The sequence below is a fragment of the Ceratotherium simum genome, chromosome 21, assembly GCF_057802395.1.
Source record: "Ceratotherium simum simum isolate JZ-2026a chromosome 21, ASM5780239v1, whole genome shotgun sequence".
In the NCBI taxonomy this organism is placed as follows: domain Eukaryota; kingdom Metazoa; phylum Chordata; class Mammalia; order Perissodactyla; family Rhinocerotidae; genus Ceratotherium; species Ceratotherium simum.
This window is the reverse complement of record NC_141920.1, coordinates 36,787,604-36,807,161: the sequence shown is the minus strand read 5'-3', so window position 1 is coordinate 36,807,161 and position 19,558 is coordinate 36,787,604. Positions and strand designations below refer to the sequence as shown.

At 42.8% G+C, this 19,558-nt stretch overlaps 1 protein-coding gene across 1 annotated transcript in view; it reads left to right on the top strand.

The window, feature by feature from the left end:
• The window catches only part of PAK5 (p21 (RAC1) activated kinase 5), a 299,091-nt gene that overhangs the window by 204,688 nt on the left and 74,845 nt on the right, over positions 1-19,558 (top strand). The window lies entirely within an intron of this gene.

The following is a 19,558-nucleotide window of genomic DNA, read 5'->3' as shown; positions in this document are numbered from 1 at the left end:
AAATAGTTAACCATTCCATGTATTAAGTAGTTTAATCCAAACCACTTAATAAGTATTTATGTCCTAACAACAAATGAAACGCATAATCGGAGATAAAAATATTTTTATGTTATTCTTTAAAAAAACCGCTAAGGAAATGTGCAAGCCTGTTGGACGCCACATTTCTTCCTCAACCTTAGAACTAGGCTGGATCCTGAACTCTCATTTCCTGGCCCACATTGATTTTCACACAGAACCTGCTTTTTTGGTCATGACAACTGCCCAGTGCACAGCTTTGCATTTGAGGATGTCATCAAAAGGCATGTAGTGCAATCAAATGTAGAAACTTGAACTACCCTGAGCTGGTAATTTACAAGGTGTCTGACAGAGGTTACATACTGCTGTTTCCTTCAAATTTTTAAAATATCCTACGATGCCCTTGTGCCAAGTTCATGGCAGTCTTCTGGGGCACCTTGGCATACAGTTTGGGAACCATGAACCTAATGAATTGTTACGTTGTCTACATTGTTACTTTTAGTGGCCACATTAGGACAGACAGCCATGATTTGAAAACCCTCCTATTGTTGGAAATTTATATTGATTGCTAGTTTATTTTTTATTGATAATTTCATTGTCTTCAAAAGGGTAAGAAGTTCCATTCTTTTATGTAAAAGTGGAATTTTTGAATTTGCAATTACTACCCATAGTTATTTAGCCCTATTTGGTTTATATTCTCACCTTGCAGTTTCAGAGCCCAATTAGCCGGTGGCACCTGCAGGCTTGAATGCTATGATTTTCCACCTTCCAAATCCTATGATCTTCATGGTTTTGTCAGTGATTCGGTTTTAGGGAAATGAGCCTAAAACAGGAAACCATTTTTAACCCATCAGCTATGCTTCAAATTTCCAAGTTAATGAATAAAAATAAAGCCAAGGAATTGACAAAACTTTGTAAATTAGCAACAACTGGAGAGAAATTAGCCTAGAACACAGAAAAAAAAAAATGCAGGCAAATAAAATAGTTGTAAAATTCCAAAAACTCTGACTTTTGATAACTTCACACCAAAAACCTAGGCTCAGACCTGTCTCCTACCTCACTGGTGAGCTTGGCTCAGCAAGGGAAGACATTGCTGTGCTACTCAGCATTTTGCTTCTCTCCTTGGCATAGTTTTGTAGACAAGGATTCGGGTTTGGGATTAGCTCTTCAAATAAGGATACAGTTACGCGTCACTGAACGACAGGGATATGTCCTGAGAAATGCGTCGTTAGGTGATTGCATCATCAAGTGAACATCATAGAGTATACTTACACAAACCTAGGTGGTATAGCCTACTACACACCTGGGCTATATGGTATAGCCTATTGCTTCTAGGTTACAAACTTGTACATCATGTTACTGTACTGAATACTGTAGGCAACTGTAACACAATGGTAAGTGTTTGTGTACCTAAACAGATCTAAGGTACAGTAAAAATATAAAAAAATATAAAAATATCTTTTTATAAAAGATAAAAAATGGTACACCTGTATAGGGCACTTACCATGAATGGAGCTTGCAAGACTGGAAGTTGCTCTGGATGAGTCAGTGAGGGAGTGGAGAGTGAATGTGAAGGCCTAGGACATCACTGGACACTACTGTAGACTTTATGAACACTGTACACTTAGGCTATGCTAAATTTATAAAAAAATATTTTTATTCAATAATAAATTAACCTTAGCTTACTGTAACTTTATAAACTTTTTCGTTTTTTTAACTTTTTGGTTCTTTTGTAATAACACTTAGCTTAAAACACAAACATTATACAGCTGTACAAAAATATTTTCTTTCTTTATATCCTTATTCTATAAGCTTTCTTCTATTTTTAAATTCTTTTATTTTTTACTTTTTAACCTTTTTGTTAAAAACTAAGACACACACGTTAGCCTAGGCCTACACAGAGTCAGGATCATCAACATCACTGTCTTCCACTGCCACGTCTTGTCCCACTGGAAGGTCTTCAGGGGCAATAAAATGCATGGTGCTATCATGTCCTATGATAACAATGCCGCCTTCTGGAATACCTGCCCGAGGCTCTCCTTGAGGAGATGTCACTCTTTTCAGAAATCTGTTCCTGGTATTTTGCTTGATTGATTTCTATTTTTCGTTGTAGATTTGCTTGTCCGCAGATAATGCACCATGAAAATGCCTCTCGACTAATGAAAACCTTGCAGCCTTGGGATTCATGTTTTCAAACTTTTTAAGGGGCTTGTTGAGTTCTGCAAAAGCTTCTGCTAAACCCTTCACTGTGAATTCTCTTGGAGGTTCTTCTTTTTCTTCTGCAGTTTTTTTTTCTCTTGCTAGGTTGTTCCGATCGCTATGACGTCACTAGGCAATAGGAATTTTTCAGCTCCATTATGATCTTGTGGGACCACTGTCATATATGTGGTCTGTCGTTGACTTGAATGTTGTTATGCAGCTTATGACTGTGCATCCCTTCCTTGTGTTGAGTTAACTTTCCCTCAGCTCTAAACTACATCTTTCTGTCTTATAAAGTTGTTATGTGGATCAAGTCAAACAAGAAAGAACTTCAAAATAAGAGTTCTCTACAAATGTAAGGTGGTGGCGGTGGAGGTGATAGCAGAGGTAGTTGGCGGTAGTAGAGGAGGGTGGAGGTGATAGCGGAGGTAGTTGGCGGTAGTAGAGGAGGGTGGAGGTGATAGCGGAGGTAGTTGGCGGTAGTAGAGGAGGGTGGAGGTGATAGCGGAGGTAGTTGGCGGTAGTAGAGGAGGGTGGAGGTGACAGCGGAGGTAGTTGGCGGTAGTAGAGGAGGGTGGAGGTGATAGCGGAGGTAGTTGGCGGTAGTAGAGGAGGGTGGAGGCAGTAGGAATGATACTTTTTTTTTAACCTTGATGAAAGGCTACCTCTAGATGCAAAAGTCTCACAACTATTTTATGCCCAATTACAAAGTTCAGTTGTCTACTAACCACTGTGAATGTTGGGTATGCGTGCTCCTTACTTCCAAATTTGCTAGGAACAGATTCACAATTTGGTTTTCTCGTGGGAAAGGAACTCACTCTGGGGTGCAAGGCTGGGGTTAATAGTACCAATACACTTGAACAGATGTGACCTCCTCTGAGCCTTACCACGCGAGGGTAGCTGTCATTATCCTCCTTTACAGATTGGTAATCTGGGGCTCAGAGAACACAACAGACTTGCCAGAAGTCCCAAGACTATCGAATGGCAGAGCAGCGGGGCCGGCCCAGTTAAGTTCGCGCGTTCTGCTTCGACGGCCTGGGGTTCACCGGTTCAGATCCTGGGCGCAGACCTACGCACCGCTCATCAAACCACACTGAGGCGGCGTCCCACATAGAAGAACTAGAAGAACTATAACTAGGATATACAACTACGTACTGGGACATTGGGGAGAGAAAAAAAAAAAAAGGCAGAGCAAGAACACACTCCCACCCCGCTCATGAGACGCCAGAGCCTTTCCAGGCAGCAGAGCTGTGTTTAAGATGGATGGTAGTTGCTGAGGGTATGGTGGCATTAATAGCATCTTATAAGTCAGGGATGTGAGGAGAAAACATAAACCTGAATTTCAAGAAAACAGATAAGTTGGAAGAAACTGTTTGCTTTATCTCTATAATATTTCCATCCAATCTTAGGCATTGCAGGAAAAATCTGCTTATAAGCACCTTCCATGCGTTCATATTCTGTCGTTTTCTAATTTATTCACCACAGCAACACCTTTGTTAGGGATCGAATGTTTCATTCAGGCAGCAAGTTAGACCTTGTGCCGGGCTTGCTGAGATGTGTGATATGGACATCTGTGACTGAGATATTGATAGCTAGCAGAGGCCAAACATTTTATAGGATTGGACCAAATCTGAATTTCCTGAGACAGTTCTCCTATGCCTTATTTATTTTTATGGCAAAAATTCTCTATTTCTGCCAAATTCTGGGAGAGGTATACTTAAGTCCCTCTTTAGGATTGTAATTTTTTAATGTTCTCCTTGTAACATTTTATTCTCTAGGGTGGGACTTCAGATGCAGTGATGAGTTAAACTCTTGCTTGACTACAGGGCATGCTGTCACCCTGGAGTGGGACTGCTGGGTCACAGGCGTGTACACCCTTACACTTGGTGAGCATTGCTGGATGGCTCTCCAGAGTGACCACACCGGTGCACCCATCAGTAGAGCACAAGGTGACATCGTCTTACACCCTCACCATGCCTTGGCATTATAAATATATATCTAATATTTGCCGTTCTGAGGAGGGTCTCGTGTGGTTTTTATTTCTTTTCTCTGATTGCTAACGTGTTTGATCATCTCTTCGTTTCACTGTTAACTGTTGGACCACTCAGTCTGTGACTTGCCTCTTCAAATCCTTTGCCAGTTTTTTTAATTGGTTTTCCTGTCTTTCCAGTTGTGTTTGTCTCAAGACTTCCTTTTGCCTTAGTAAGAATTTATTCAGTGCATTTAACTTTCAATGCCCTCCTGTCTAATATTTATGTTTCCAAAGCTTGTTTCTTTTTGTTTATGGTTATCTGATGTGTCTTGGTCTAATATTATATTTTTCTTTGTGTATGTCTTAGCATTTTCTTGTAGAGAGCATATAGGTGTTTGGTTTTATGTCATTTTGCCTTTAATCTGTCATTTATTGGAAGAACTCAGTACATTTATATTCAGTATCATGACTCATATACATTATTTTATTTCTGCCATATTAGTATTTTATTTAATGTGCATTGTTATTTTCTCCTTTTCCTTATTTTCGTGCTGATTTGATCATGGTGCTTTTCATTTGTTAATGTGGAGGTCCCACTTTTCCATTCCAACTGGATTCTCCCCTTTCTCTGCTCTTGGGATCAGATACCTCATTACTTGCTATATTTTGTAAACGAAATCCCAACTAATTCCCCCAATGAGATGCACTGTGTCCCCCCAAAAGATGCTATATTTCCTCCCTATCCCACACTCCAATAAGACAAGACATTTACACAATACCTAGACAGGTGTTTTTATCCATTCAGAATTAACACATATAAAAAGAGAGAGACAGAGACATACAGAGACAGAGAGATGGAGACAGACTGCACGCTGGATGTGTTGCTCATGCATTTCCTCTCCTCCTCATGTTTACTTCATCTTGAGGTCAATGTTCTGGATTAGCTCTGTCCAATAGAACTTTCTGCGATGATGGAAATGTCTCATATGTGTGCTGTCCAGTAGGGTAGCCACTAGCTACGTAGAGATATTGAGCTCTGGAAATGTGACAAATATGACTCAGGAATTGACTTCTTTTTTTTTTTTTTTTTTAATTTTTTGTTTATTGCAGTAACATTGGTTTATAACATTGTAAAAATTTCAGGTGTACATCATTGTACTTCTATTTCTGCATAGATTACATCATGTTCACCACCAAAATACTAATTACAACCCATCACCACACACATGTACCCAATTATCCCTTTCACCCTCCTCCCTCCCCCCTTCCCCTCTGGTAACCACCAATCCAATCTCTGTCCCTATGTGTTTGTTTATTGTTGTTATTATCTACTACTTAATGAAGGAAATCATACGGTATTTGACCTTCTCCCTCTGACTTATTTCACTTTGCATCATGCCCTCAATGTCCATCCATGTTGTCACAAATGGCTGGATTTCATCGTTTCTTATGGCTGAGTAGTATTCCATTGTGTATATATACCACAGCTTTTTTATCCATTCGTCCCTTGATGGTCACTTAGGTTGCTTCCAAGTCTTGGCTATCGTGAATAAGGCTGCAATGAACACAGGGGTGCATGTACCTTTGCAAATTGGTGTTTTCAAGTTCTTTGGATAAATACCCAACAGTGGAATAGCTGGATCATATGGTAGTTCTATCGTTGATTTTTGAGGAATCTCCATACTGTTTTCCATAGTGGCTGCACCAGTTTGCACTCCCACCAGCAGTGTATGAGAGTTCCCTTCTCTCCACAACCTCTCCAACACATGTTGTTTCCTGTCTTGTTAATTATAGCCATTCTGACGGGCGTGAGGTGATATCTCATTGTAGTTTTGATTTGCATTTCCCTGATAGTGATTTTGAACATCTTTTCATGTGTCTGTTGGCCATCTGTATATCTTCTTTGGAGAAATGTCTGTTCAGGTCTTGTGCCCATTTTTAATTGGGTTGGTAGTTTTTGTTGTTGAGATGCATGAGTTCTTTATATATTTTGGAGATGAAGCCCTTATCAGATGTATGGTTTGCAAATATCTTCTCCCAATTGTTAGGTTGTCTTTTCGTTTTGTTGATGGTTTCCTTTGCTGTGCAGAAGCTTTTAGTTTGATGTAGTCCCATTTGTTTATTTTTTCTATTGTTTCTCTTGCCCGGTCAGATGTGGTGTTTGAAAAGATGTTGCTAAGACTGATGTCGAAGAGCGTACTGCCTATGTTTTCTTCTAGAACTTTCACAGTTTCAGGTCTTACATTCAAGTCTTTAATCCATTTGGAGTTAATTTTTGTGTATGGTGTAAGGTAAGAGTCTACTTTCATTTTTGCATATGGCTATCCAGTTTTCCCAACACCATTTGTTGAAGAGACTTTCTTTTCCCCATTGTATGTTCTTGGCTCCTTTGTCAAAGATTAGCTGTCCATAGATGTGTGGGTTTATTTCTGGGCTTTCGATTCTATTCCATTGATCTGTGTGTCTGTTTTTGTGCCAGTACCATGCTGTTTTGGTTACTATAGCTTTGTAGTATATTTTGAAATCAGGGAGTGTGACACCTCCAGCTTTGTTCTTTTTCTCAGGATTCCTTTAGCTATTCGGGTCTTTTGTTGTTCCATATAAATTTTAGGATTCTTTGTTCTATTTCTGTGAAAAGTGTTGTTGGAACTTTGATAGGGATTGCATTGAATCTATAGATGGCTTTAGGAAGTATGGACATCTTAACTATGTTAATTCTTCCAATCCAAGAGCACGGAATATCTTTCCATTTCTTTGTGTCTTCTTCAATTTCTTTCAGAAATGTTTTATAGTTTTCGGTGTACAGATCTTTCACCTATTTGGTTAAGTTTATTCCTAGGTATTTTATTCTTTTTGTTGCAATTGTAAATGGGATGGTATTCTTAATTTCTCTTTCTGCTACTTCGTTGTTAGTGTACAGAAATGCAACTGATTTTTGTATGTTGATTTTGTATCCTGCAACTTTAACATATTCGTTTATTACTTCTAAAAGTTTTCTGGTGGATTCTTTAGGGTTTTCTATATATAAAATCATGTCATCTGCAAATAGTGACAGTTTCACTTCTTCCTTTCCAATTTGGATCCCTTTTATTTCTTTCTCTTGCCTGATTGCTCTGGCTAGGACTTCCAATACTATGTTAAATAGGAGTGGTGACAGTGGGCATCCTTGTCTGGTTCCTGTTCTTAGAGGGATAGCTTTCAGTTTTTCACCATTGAGGATGATATTAGCTGTGGGTTTCTCATATATGGTCTTTATTATGTTGAGGTACTTTCCTTCTATACCCATTTTATTCAGAGTTTTTATCATAAATGGATGCTGGATCTTGTCAAATGCTTTCTCTGCATCTATTGAGATGATCATGTGATTTTTGTTCTTCATTTTATTAATGTGGTGTATTACGTTGATTGATTTGCGAATGTTAAACCATCCCTGCATACCTGGAATAAATCCCACTTGATCATGGTGTATAATCTTTTAACGTATTGTTGTATGCGATTTGCTAGTATTTTGTTGAGGATTTTCGCATCGATGTTCATCAGTGATATTGGCCTGTAATTTTCTTTTTTTGTGTTGTCCTTGTCTGGTTTTGGTATCAGGGTAATGTCAGCTTCGTAGAATGAGTTAGGAGCTTCCCCCCCTCCTCAATTTTTTGGAAGAGTTTGAGAAGGATAGGTATTAAGTCTTCTTTGAATGTTTGGTAGAATTCACCAGGGAAGCCGTCTGGTCCTGGACTTTTATTTTTGGGGAGGTTTTTGATTACTGATTCGATCTCCTTACTGGTGATTGGTCTATTCAAATTCTCTACTTCTTCTTGATCCAGTTTTGGAAGGTTGTATGATTCTAAGAATTTATCCATTTCTTCCAGATTGTCGAATTGGTTGGCATATAGTTTTTCATAGTATTCTCTTATAATCTTTTGTATTTCTGAGGTGTCTGTTGTAACCTCTCCTCTTTCATTTCTGATTTTACTTATTTGTGCCTTCTCTCTTTTTTCTTGGTGAGTCTAGCTAAAGGTTTGTCTATTTTGTTGATCTTTTCAAAGAACCAGCTCTTGGTTTTATTAATTTTTCTATTGTTTTTTTGGTCTCTATTTCATTTATTTCTGCTCTGATTTTTATTATTTCCCTTCTTCTACTGATTTTGGGCTTTGTTTGTTCTTCTTTTTCCAGTTCCTTTAGGTGCATTGTTAGATTGTTTATTTGAGATTTTTCTTGTTTGTTGCGATAGGCCTGTATTGCTATAAACTTCCCTCTTAGAACCGCTTTTGCTGTATCCCATAAATTCTGGCATGTCGTATTTTCATTTTCATTTGTCTCCAGGTATTTTTTGATTTCTTCTTTGATTTCTTCATTAACCCAGTCGTTGTTCAGTAGCATTTTGTTTAATCTCCATGTATTTGTGGCTTTTCTGATTTTCTTCCTATAGTTGATTTCTAGTTTCATACCGTTGTGGTCAGAAAAGATGCTTGGTATTATTTCAGTCTTCTTAAATTTATGGAGACTTGTTTTGTGGCCTAATATGTGATCAATCCTGGAGAACGTTCCATGTGCATTTGAAAAGAACGTGTATTCTTCGGTTTTTGGATGGAATGCTCTGTATATATCTACTAGGTCCATCTGTTCTAGTGTGTCGTTTAAGGCCAATGTTTCCTTATTGATCTTCTGTTTGGATGATCTATCCGTTGGTGTAAGTGGAGTGTTAAAGTCCCCTACTATTATTGTGTTACTGTCTATTTCTGTTTTTATGTCTGTTAATAATTGCTTTATATATTTAGGTGCACCTATATTGGAGTGCGTAGATATTTACAAGTGTTATATCCTCTTGTTGGATTGTTCCCTTGATCATTATGTAATGTCCTTCTTTGTCTCGTTTTACAGTTTTTGTTTTAAAGTCTATTTTGTCTGATATGAGTACTGCTACCCCAGCTTTCTTTTCATTGCCATTTGCGTGGAGTATCTTTTTCCATCCCTTCACTTTCAGTTTGTGAGTGTCTTTAGGTCTGAAGTGTGTCTCTTGTATGCAGCATATATATGGGTCTTGTTTTATCCAGTCAGCCACCCTATGCCTTTTAATTGGAGCATTTAGTCCATTGACGTTTAAAGTAGCTATTGATAAGTATGTACTTACTGCCATTTTTAACTTTTTTTTTTCTCAGTGTTTTAGTAGTCCTTCTCTGTTCCTTACTTCTTCTGTACAGAATTGATGGTCACTTTAGTTTGACCTCTGTGTGAAAGCTGTACTCTTTAACTACCCTCCTCCCTCCTTTTATGTTTTTGATATCATATCCAACCTCTTTTTGTGCATTTGTATCCATTACGTTCTAATCGTGGAAATAGATAATTTTTCCTATTTGTGGTCTTCTTTTCCCCTTAAATCAGTCCCTTTAACATTTCTTGTAACACTGGTTTCTTGGTGACAAACTCCTTTAATTTTTGCTTATCTGGGAAAATTTTGATCTCTCCTTCCATTTTGAACGATAACCTTGCTGGGTAGAGTATTCTTGGCTGTATGTTTTTCCTTTTAGCACTTTAAATATATCATGCCATTCTCTTCTAGCCTGTAAGGTTTCTGCTGAGAAGTCAGCTGATAGCCTTATGGGGTTTCCTTTGTATGTAACTTGACATTCTCTTGCGGCTTTTAGGATTCTCTCTTTATCTTTAATTCTGGACATTTTGATTATGATGTGTCTTGGTGTGGGCCTCTTTGGGTTTATCTTGTTTGGGGCTCTCTGTGCCTCCTGTACCTGGATGTCTGTTTCCTTCCTTAGGTTAGGGAAGTTTTCATCTATTATTTCTTGAAATAGATTCTCTGCCCCCTTGTCTCGCTCTTCTCCTTCCGGGACACCTATAACACGGATGTTAGTGCGCTTGATGTTGTCCCAGAGGTCCCTTAGACTGTCCTCACTCTTTTTAATTATTTTCTCTCTTACCTGTTCACCTTGGGTAATTTCTTCTAGTCTTTCTTCCAGCTCACAGATCCGTTCTTCTGTATCCTCTACTCTGCTTTTGAGTCCCTCTAATGAGTTTTTCATTTCCAGTATTGTATTCTTCATTTCTGATTGGTTCTTTTTTATATCTTCCATTTCTTTGTTGACATTCTCACTGAGTCCATCTATTCTTCTCCCCAGATCAGTGAGCATCCTTAACACTCTTAGTTTGAACTCTCTGTCGGGTAGGTTGCTCATTTCTGTTTCACTAAGGTCCTTTTCTGGGGTTTTGTCCTGTTCCCTTACTTGGAATGTATTCTTTTGCCTCTTCATTTTGCCTCTTTCCCTGTGCTTGTGTCTACGTATTAGGTAGGTCAGCTACGTCTCCTGCTCTTGGATAGGTGACCTTATGTAAGTGATGGCTTAGGAGGCTTCCAGTGTGCTTCCCTCAGTTCTCAATGTTCCAGGGGTGACCCCTATGTGGGCTACGTGTATCCTTCTGCTGTGGCCTGTTTGCTCTCCCTGTAGGCGCCCAGGGAGGCTGAGTTATGCTCCTGGCCAGCTGTTGTAATGCTCAGCTGCTTGTAGTTGTTGTGGGCCCTTCAGTCTCTTTATCAGCTGTGGGGAGCTCCAGCACAGTTGGCTGTAAGTTCTAATACCACATTTGTGTTGCAGTATTTCTTTTAACTGAGTAGGCCCCCAGCGTGGCAGGTTGTTAGGCTCAGGGCCTTACAATTGCTGTAAGCCTCTAGCCTATTAGGTCTCTTGTCAGCTCTCTGAGGATTGCAGCTGGGTGGGGCTGGCCTCAGGCACAGGAGCACCCAATTGTTTCAGGTTTTGGAAGGTGGAGCAAACCTCCTATGTGGGTCTTTGAGAAGTACAAGTCTTCTGCAGCTGACAAGCCCTGTTGCCCACAGGTCCACACACACAGTCAACACAGTCCTGCCCCATGTGAGCGCCCCAACCTCCCCAAGCGGACCCAGTCTCTCCACGGCGGGAGCCCCACACACTCTGCCACCGCCCCACACTCTCCACCCGCTCCTTGTGCACACCCTGCCCCGCTCAAGTCAGCTCAGTTGCCAGGCTGCAGAGAATCCAGTCACCAATCTATGCAGGCCCACACGTTGCCTGAGGGCTTGTTGTTGGGTGGGGCTAGTCTCTAGGGTGGGCTGCCTGCCCTGGCTGAGCTGGATTAAATCGGTGCTCTAGCGGGTGGAGCAGACCCTGGGCTAGCAGGTCTCAGGGAGAACTCCAATGGCGTCTGTGTCAGCACGCTCACACCAGGCCACAACAATGGCCGCCGCCAATGTCCCAGTCCCTGGAGAGGTCTCACCCCTCACCGAGATGCACTCAGGGCCTATTAGGTGAGTCTCTTGTCACCGAAGCACTGTGCACCTTTCTTTCTGGTGATTTTAGGATGCTTTCTGGAACGGGTGAGTTTGTGCGCGGGCCCTTTAAGAGCCGGTTTTAGTTTCTTTGTGAACCGGGTTTTCTGGGGGTGCTCCCCAATGCTTTAGTAGCAGGCACAGTCAGATATTATGCTGCTGGTCTCAATTGTGCTGGGTCCACAAAATGCCCACAGCGGGGGCGCTCCCGGCTCAGGGCCCCGCGCCTCCAGGGAGGCTGCGTACCTGTGAGCTGCTCCGGGCGGCCGTGAAGCTGGCGGCTTGTGAAGGTGGCGTTTTTCCTCTCCAGAAGGGAGTCTCTGCCTCTTCTACCCCAGTTAGGATTGTCCGTTGTTGCAGGAGTTCCTCTTATCCAGGTTTCAGTTCTGTCTCAGGGGTAATTTTTCCACGAGTAGTTGTAAATTGGCTGTGTCCACGGGAGGAGGTGAGTTCAGAGTCTGCCTACGCCGCCATCTTGACTCCCTTCTCCAGGAATTGACTTCTTACTTACTTACTTTTTTATTTATTTATTTTGTGAGGAAGATCGGCCCTGAGCTAACATCTGCCAATCCTCCTCTTTTTGCTGAGGAAGACTCACCCTGGGCTAACATCCATGCCCATCTTCCTCCACTTTATATGGGATGCCGCCACAGCATGGCTTGCCAAGCAGTGCGTCGGTACGTGCCCAGGATCCGAATGGGCAAACCCCGGGCCACCACAGCAGAGCGTGTACACTTAACCGCTTGCGCCACCAGGCCGGCCCCAGGAACTGACTTTTCAATTTGATTAAACTTTATTTAAATTTAAAATTAAATAGCCACACATGGCTAGTGGCTACCACATCCAATAAGACAGATCTAGATCATTTGTTGTTTGGATAGTCTTGACTTTGGTATTATCTCTAAAATGAGTATGTGGATGTTTTGCTTTCTTTTGTGTTTTTTTTTGTTTTGTTTGTTTTTGTGAGGAGATCAGCCCTGAGCTAACATCTGCCAATCCTCCTCGTTTTTTGCTCAGGAAGACTGGCCCTGGGCTAACATCCATGCCCACCTTCCTCCACTTTATACGGGATGTCGTCACAGCATGGCTTGCCAAGCAGTGCGTCGGTGCGCGCCCAGGATCCAAACCAGCGAACCCTGGGCCGCCGCAGCGGAGCACGCGCACTTAACCACCGCGCCACCGGGCCAGCCCCTGGATGTTTTGCTTTCTTTTTTTTTTTTAATTTTATTTATTTTTCCCCCAACGCCCCAGTAGACAGTCGTATGTCATAGTTGCGCATTCTTCTAGCTGCTGTATGTGGGACGCGGCCTCAGCATGGCTGGAGAAGCAGTGCGTCTGTGCGCACCCGGGATCCGAACCTGGGCCGCCTGCATCGGAGCGCACGCACTTAACCACTAAGCCACGGGGCCGGCCCTGGATGTTTTGCTTTCTTAACTATGACATATGACCCATGTACAGATTTGGTTTTGCTTTTGCTGGGAAGGAAATTATATCTTGGTTGAGTGTAGGCTTCTCAGTCCTTTACTCTCAGGTTGGGTTCCCTCAAACCTGAGATGGGATTCTTGTGTAAGCGACTAATTGAAGGGAGCTCTCCAGACAAACCTATGACAATGAGGGAAGCAGGACAGGAGAGAAGAGTGAGCTGGACGAGGACGTGGCTTCAGCTGGAGTCGAGCCTCAGCCTGATCCCACAGAGAGCGCTGGAGTGTGAATGGCACCGCACTAGAGAGTTAACTCACTTGGAGGTAACAGCTCTGACCTGTATTCCCACTTACCAATCAGTCACTGGCTGCAGCCACCCTAAAGAAGGGCATAACTTCCAGGCCCTGCTGGGCGAGGCTCTGAGCCCTTTCTAGAAAACTGTGGGCAGTTCTCTGGGGAAAGGGACAGCTGGGAGATGTTAGCCACCAGCACTTAGTCCCTGGTAAAGGGGATATGGTCAGGCACCCTGTGTCTACTCCATGCTTTTTAAACTTCAGGTTTTTAGAAAATAAGCCCATTGATATTCTCATTCTTCTTCCTTTCCTGGAAGTGTGTAAGTTATTCTTAGAGCTAAGGAATTTTCCAGGATATGCTGAGGTGTTTTTTTTTTTTTGTCGTCGTTTTTTTAACCAGTCCTGCCTTGACCTCAGTGAACCCTTTAAGCTGCATACTCAGGTTTCTTGAACTCAGGGAAATGAGCACCTATTATTTGTTAGATTACGTGCTCCATCTGTTCCTTTTTATTCTTTTGGCACTCCTATTATTTTGCATTGTACGTCTCTTCTTCCCTACCTTCATGATTGTCATCTCTCTGTGTTTTTGCACAGTTTTTGTGACTTTTTTCCCCCACTTGTCAGGCTCTACTTCATCTCATAGCAGGTGACCATCCTCTCTTTCAATCCATACACTAGATTGTCTAGTTCCAGACACAGTTTTGTGAGCTACGCTTGAAACATCAGCGCTGCTCTTGCTTTTTCATTCACGTTGTCATCTTTCTCTGCCGATAGCTCTATTTTGCTTGGTGTGAGTTTAATTTGCTCAGAGCCAACGTCTTTTCTCTCTGGCTGCTGGACTCCCTTAGTTGGATATATTTATTATACACACGCCCACACACCTGTATTCATTTTCCAGTTCATCGATGCCCAGGTCTGGCTATTTTCTTTCCAAGTGGCAGTAGTCCCACAATTAGAAGAAGGCAAAGTGGAGTCTATACACGGGAACTAATGGGGTTATGCAGGCAGACTGCCAATTCCCCACTGAGACACCTGGAGGAAGCCCTTCTTCTTCCATAGTCTCTTTGCACTCCCCCAGCCTCAGAGCCAGTGACTTTGCATATCTTTTCAGTTCTATATTACCTCTCCAGAACCAGGAAGACCATGGTGCCCAACTCCATCTCCCTCTGTGCCCATGTGTTTCTGTGGGCCACGTGCTTCCAGGATTTGCCCCTGCCTTCCACCCATGCACAGCTGGACCTCAGGCTGTCTCTTAGCCCAGGGGAAGCAAGCCCACCAGCTCTCTGTGTTGAGATGTCCTCAGCACTCACGCCTTACTGATGTCCAGCTGCCCATAGGCCTCAGAAGCCATTTGGTGGAGAGAAGTAGATAGACTATAATTGAACTTGGAAATGAAGGGAGCGACATTGGGTCATCATGGTTCCAGATACCTCCTTCTGCAATGCTTCTGAAGAGACTCATATTCAAATTTCCATTCTTCCTTTTCAGGTCACTTTTTTTTAGCAAATGCCTGCCATGGGCCAACCTCAGTGCTACGTGCTGGGAACACAGCAGTGAATAACTCAGGCATGAATCCTTCTTTCCAGGAACATTTACTCCAAAGTGGAAATAATTATAGATGTGATCCAGAGAAATAATTGTAGAGTGTTGTGAAGGGGCAAATGAAGAGTGTGGTGGAACAGCGGTGTGCCCTTATTCACGTTTCTGCCCTCAGCACCCACCTAGTTTTCACCACAAAACCTCCTGCCATGTTAGGTGCACTCTAAAGGTGTTAGTTTCATTCCCTTTCATTCTTGGATGATGTTTAACAACTGCATCCGAAGAAAGGTGGCCAAGATGATGGAGCATCTAGAACTCCGGCAATTTGACGACTGGTTGAGAACATAGTAATCCTCTGTCAAAGACTCAAGGGAGGGAGGTACACGATGGCTTTCTTTAATCGCTGGTGGCTGCCCCATAGGTGGGGAATTCAGCATCCTCTAGGAATCCCCTGGAAGGAAAAATAGGAAGAGCTAAGTAGAGAAAGCACAGTGGCCTCAGTCCCACACGCTCAGTGGGCAGGACTTGGAAACAATGTGTGTTCTCCAGCAATGGAGGAGGCCGCCTGGAAAGGAGTGAGATCTGGAGCAGTAGGGATGTTCCAGTATTGACCCAACTGCACACATAAAAGGCACCTGAACACAGCAGACAGGGCAGCGGTAAACACCAGGAAGGACTAGAGTAGAGAGTTTGTTAGGAAATTTGGCGTCTGAGAGGCCAGGGACCCACTAGAGGGGAGAGTATTGAGAGGAGAGGCAAGGGGGTAGGAGGTGTGAGAAGTGTGGCCACGGTTTGGCAGTTGTGTCTCCTTCACAGAGAAGTCGGGAAAGAATGGAATTGTTTCTCAGTCACATCTTGCCAAGTCCTAGATAGCATCTAAGTTTCCTAAGATTGAGTACAGCCGTGCTTTTTTTTTCTTCCAAACTTTTTTTTCTTCCATTTTCCTCTCTGTTCTACCAAAAATAAAATAAAGAACAGAGTCTACCTTCTGTACCTCTACTCAAAACCGTCAGTCCTGAAACATATGCTGTTATGAATACATTCATTCATCTAAGCTTATTTTCATTTGCTTATACATTCTACTTATAGAACTGTGCCTGTCACCAGACAGATGCTTGATAAATCTTTGATGATTGAAGTAATATGTTCCAGCCCATAATAGTTTGTATGTATTAACACAGGGCTCAGCAATAACACCAGGCGGGGATCTTAACATAGGAAATACTGCAGCCACGTGGAGTAGAGCTGTGTTTGTTCAATCTGATTATAATGTAGTAGGCTGATAAAATTTGGGAAGTATCTGATATTTTTTATACATGGACATAAAGTAACTTTAAACATTATGCATTAGGCATTTACCTCATCTGTTCAAGTTCTACGTGCTGTATTACCTACAGCTTCACTCTTGATGGGGTCAACAAGCGTTGTGCGTTCCTTAGAGTATGCTGCCATCTACTGAGCTTGGGGCCACATTACAATCCTACGCATCTTTTATATACTATAAACGGTTTATTCATTATATTAATATTAGCTCCATTGAAGGTTAAATCGTTGCATATTTTTTTCTGATAGCATCAACCTTTTCTTCCACGGTGTGTCTGCAATTTGGGGGCATAATTTAGAAGTTTAAAGATATCTTTGATACTCTGGGGCCGGCCCAGTGGCGCAAGCGGTTAAGTGCACACGCTCCGCTGCGGCGGCCCGGGGTTTTGCGGGTTCGGATCCTGGGCGCACACCGACGCACCGCTTGGCAAGCCATGCTGTGGCGGTGTCCCGTATAAAGTGGAGGAAGGGGGCACGGATGTTAGCCCAGGGCCAGTCTTCCTCAGCAAAAAAAGAGGAGAATTGGTGGGTGTTACCACAGGGCTGATCTTCCTCACCAAAAAAAAAAAAAAAAGAAAGAAAGAAAAAAAAGATATCTTTGATGCTTTGACAATAAAGCTCGTTTAAAATTTGCACTTTTTGTTTTCCCTGATTTGGTAGAAAAGCCATTGAGACAAGTGTCAGGATTCTTGAGTCCTAGTCTTGTCCCTACAAATTGAGTAGATCTCAGCCTCAGTTTCTTCGTTTTTCAATTTAGGTTTTAATTGAACATCTGTGTCAGCTGTTTCCAATGCCAGCACATCAGTGTAGAAAAATCATCTGGGGAGAATTACTTAAAATACAGATTCCCAGGGCCCAATCCCCAGAGTTTGATTCAGTGCCTTTGAGAACCACTGGACTGAGAGGTTTCTTTCCCTTGATTCTAGCTTTGTCAAGAAAAATGCAAAGGTGCCACCTAGTGTCCCTGAATAGTTTGTACAGCCTCACATTCAGGATGAACTGAATGGCTACATGGTGGTGGCACCTTGAACATTTTATGTTGCACATCAGATATGGACATATTGAAGCTTTAACTTGTCAGTGTTTCCAGTTATCAATGCAATAGAATTTGCATTTAATTAGGGAAACCCATGCTGTACTGAGATAAGCATATGTTATCCCATCAACTTGGTTGGAATAACTGGTTTGATCTCTCTTTCGATTTGTGAGTTGGCCTTTCTCTGAACTCAGTTATGCCTCTCAGCCTTGTTGTGTCTGAATGACACACAATTGCAGTAGTCCAGCTTTTTGCAATTATCTATATTTTTACACTACTCTAAGAAGACCAAAGTGAAGGAATGAAAGAAAAGACTTCCGCAGAGGAAAATGGTGATTTCTGACTCCTTCCTATTCCTACTGGCAGTGAGTGCCAGGCTGCCAAGGAATTCAACAGCATTCCACTGCCACCCACCCCAAGACTTCTATCCTTAGGTTCGAACTGCCCCCAGAAAGTGAAGGTTATCAGGACCCCCCAGCAAGGAGTCGTGATTTTCTCAGGCAATGGACCTTGTCTGCTGCACCACAGTGTATCACCCTACTATGCCATACAGCCTTGCTTCCCACAGTGCAGGCCACAGGCCTGGGAGCTTGTGAGATGCAGAGTCTCAGGCCTGCCCCAGACCTGCTGAATGAGAATCTGCATTTTACCAAGATGTCCAGGTGATGTGTGTGCACGTTAAAGTATAAGAAGCACCACCACAGAGAACACAAAGGTTTTACCCAAAGAGAACTCGGATTCCTTTCCCAATGTGCTGCTCCCCCTTGCTGTGTCCCCAGGAGCACAAACTGGTCTGGAAGGATGAGCACCAGACAGATCTGGCTTTGGCGTCAGACTTACCCACTTAACTTGGACACTTTTCCTATCAGAGATGGTGTCTACCTTCCCTCCCCTTGACTTGGGCTGGGCTTCTGATTCCCTCCTGTAACCAGGAGAATGTGAAGGACGTGTCACTGCAGGACTCTCAGGGCTGGGTGAGGAGAGGCCATGCAGCTTCCAGCTGGTTCTCTCGGGATGCTCACTCTGGGAGAAGCTGTGTACCATGTAAGAAACCGCCATTGCTGAGGAGATGCTCCATAGACAGCCCAGCTGAGCTCCCAGCCAATAGTTACCACCCAACTGGCAGCCACGTGAGTGAGCATCTTGGACGTCCAGTCTTTTGTGCCTGTAGCCCCAGCCAACATCCAGTTGTAATTACAGACAACTGCCCAGTCAATGCCCTTCCCAACTTCCTGACCCGCACAATCATGAGCAAAATAAAATAGTTGTTTGGGGATCATTTATTATGCAGCAACAGTAACTGGAATGCACTTTGGTGTTCTTTCATTTATTCCTTCAATGAAGGGCCTAGGTCAGGAGTCAACACACTACGACCTACTGGCTAAATCTAGCTTGCCATCTGATTTTGGTTTTTGTTGTTGTTGTTTTTAATAGACTTTATTTTTTAGATTACCTTCAGATTCACAGCAAAACTGAACAGAAGGTACACAGAATTGCCACACACCCCATTGCCCTCATGTACACACAGCCTCTCCGACTATCAACATCTCCCACCAGAGTGGGGCATTTGTTACAATCAGTGATCCTGGGCAAGGCATCCCTTCCACAGGTGGAACTCTTACCAGGCCTCGGTTTCCAGCAGTTTATATAAGCAGGTACAGAGTTTTCCGAGCAAGCATTCAGTGTTCCCATGCACAAATGGTTATCAGTGGCATACGTGCACTGAGCCTCCTGGCTATTGTCCCATCCCGGCAGTTGTGTACGTGCATTGTTTTCCCTGGTTATCGTCGCAGCCTGGCACAGACGGCCAGTCTGCCCCAGGCCGTGATGCCCGAAGGACCTTGAAATTCTTACAAGTTGCAACTATCTCCGTGGGAGAAAGGCCAGCTCCTGGGAAAGAGGCCAGTTCCCACCACACACAGAGCAGCTTTATATTTCTTTGTGTGCTCATGGCTGTAGGTTAATGGAACGGCCAAACATGGCTGCACTCATGTCAAGACATCCCCTAAACTCACAAAAGACTAGGTCTTTTTTTTTTTATTATTAAGTCTCAGACTTGTCCACACTGAGCCTCTAGCAGTTCGTCAATTACAGATCAGTTTTTCCTACCCAGGCCCTGGTTCCCCCAAGTGTGAGTTTCAGCTTCAGTCTGAAGTTGTGATTCTTGTATTTGCCTGTCTTTCCAATTTGGGGCAGTGGTTTGTCCTTTGACCTCACTTCTCTTACAGAGCTAAGAAGGGTTGATTTTTCAATTTGTTCAACTTTTTTACTTGTTAGGACAGAGTGGCAACTTCCCAGCTTCTTACACCAGAAGTGCCGTCTGTTTTTGTAAATAAAGTTTTATTGCAACATAACCACACTCATTCAGTTACACAGTGTCTACACTGCTTTAGTGCTACAAGGGCAGGGCTGAGTAGTTGCCACAGAGACTGCATGGCCCATAGAGC